Source organism: Laccaria bicolor, genomic scaffold (assembly GCF_000143565.1).
Source record: "Laccaria bicolor S238N-H82 LACBIscaffold_43 genomic scaffold, whole genome shotgun sequence".
Lineage (NCBI taxonomy): Eukaryota > Fungi > Basidiomycota > Agaricomycetes > Agaricales > Hydnangiaceae > Laccaria > Laccaria bicolor.
This window is the reverse complement of record NW_001889914.1, coordinates 299,915-302,247: the sequence shown is the minus strand read 5'-3', so window position 1 is coordinate 302,247 and position 2,333 is coordinate 299,915.

Genomic DNA, 2,333 nt, shown 5'->3' with positions numbered 1-2,333 from the left:
ACAACTTGTGCAAGATGTCAAAAAACTAATGCTGCAGCACTGGCAATATGTAAGATCATGTCAATCCTTCAACCTCATCCCCATAACCTAGACAGGGCCAAGGACACCATAACCTACATGTCAACTACAAACTTTTGTAGTCTCAAAAAGCGGACACTACAAACTTTTGTAGTCTAAAAAAGCGGACACTACACACTTTTTCAAATGAAAAAGCAGACACTACAAACTTTTCCAATAAAAAAGCGGACACTACAAACTTTTGTAGTCTAAAAAGCAGACACTACAAACTTTTCTGCATGATGATCAGCAATGAGCCCTAATTTTTCCTGATTTTATTGCTATTTTACATTTGGAAATGCACCCTGGACCCTGAAAGGTCAGCTGCTGCTAAAAATGAAATATTCATTGAAAGCGCCAGGTACACATATGAAAAGTGCAATGAAATATCCTGGGGTTAGCAATGAAATATCCAATGAAAGCACCAGGTATATCTATGAAAAGTGCAATGAAATATCCATTGAAAGTGCCAGGCATTCAGATGAAAAGCACAATAAAATATTCTGGGGCTAACAATGAAATATCCAATGAAAGCGGCAGATATATATATGAAAACTCCAATGAAATGTCCTGGAGCTAAGAATGAAATATTCATTGAAAGCGCCAGGCTTTCATATGAAAAGCAAAATGAGATATCCAGAGATAATGAATGAAATATTGCAGGAAATTGCAATACAATATTTATGAGATCACTTAGGCCATTTAATGAAAAAACCAAATGAAATACACAGGGAACTTAATGAATGAAAATACTAGACAAAATAATGAGTTGTCTCATTGAGCCTGTAGGCATTATACAGATCGCCTTCCAGGCATGTGTCTGGTTTTTATCATAAGAGTGTATACCACTAGTGGGAGGTGAACATCCCATTCAGAAGCAGAGAGCGTCCACCAAGCCAGGAAGCCAAGGTAGTCCACCAAGCCAGGAAGCCAAGGTAGTCCAACACTTGCCTTTTCACGTTCGCTCTGAAGTTTTCAAGTAATTGAATGGAGTTGAAAGGTCTCTCCAGCTGTGAGAAGGCGTAAAGGCCTGGCCTCACCGCTCTAGCTGGGAAAATGGATGACTTAGCTATAGCCACCACATAAGACTCAAATTGTCGAAGATCGGTCTCCATCTCCACTAGTAGCGGTGGAAAAATGGCATATCGAGGCAAAATTGACTCTGGATTGGACAGCATGCCCTGATCCATCTGGTAGTACCACTCCCTTGACATTCCAGAGGGCAATGGTAGAAAGAGGTGCCAGCTGGCTTCGGGGTCATACCAATCCGCATCCAGAGCCACTCCATCTCCAGATTAAGGCCTGTTGGTCCCTTATCCCTGAATCCATCCACTATCCACTGGTTGCTTTGGTAATTGAAATAAGCAGGGGCTTCTGAGGGGATTTTGTCGCAGGGGGCGTTAAGACCTACCGAGAGATTGCCTCTGATCAATCTGAAATCGACTTGAGGTATGAGGCCAGTATTGTCCAAAGGAAGAAAGTCCATAACTCATGGTCTGAAACGGAAATCCGTAAAAGACTTGAGTAACAAGCCTAGCAGCTAGAGCAGGAAATCCAGTGCTCTCGCGTAGCTCGACTGTGGAGTGATAATAAAGAAGAAGGGGAATAGATGAAAGACAAAAAGAGATCTGGGCCTGCTGACTAATAAATATCTGTGGAATGGCTGTGAGCTCAGCACTTATTCACAAATTGTGCTTCTTCTTGTACTCATTCAGTACAATAGAGGCATTCCGTAGGCTTCTCTCTGGCTCCCAAGTGTTGAACTGCAGGCCATAGCCTGACCAACGCACCAGGAACTGGAGTGCATTTCATTTGCGGCAATGTCTTCCAATCGCTTCAACTTCGAATTCCTCAGATTTGGTTTGTGTTCTGCGTGATTCGGGCATTTGGGTACGTTTGCCCCATTCTGGTCCTGATTCCTCATATTTTTTCAAATGCTCAATGTTAAAGACTGGAAAGCCTGGGTATTTGTTGCTCATGCGTAGGCGGAAAACTTTCGGATTAATTCTTTGTGTAATTTCGAATGGGCCTATCCATCATTGTTTCAATTTAGTTCTGTTTCCTTTTGCATCGACCCAGTCAAGAGAGTGCGGATTTACAAGAACTCTGTCTCCTTTCCAGTACTTTACCCTCCCCCATGAGTTCCGGCGAACTCCAGCGGACTCCCATAGAATGTCGGAATTCCATCCAGAGTCTGCTGGAATGGTAGAAATCTCAAATTCCAGTGATTCCGCCAGATTCTGAATGAAATTGAAGCCAGAAATTCAAAGCTCCTT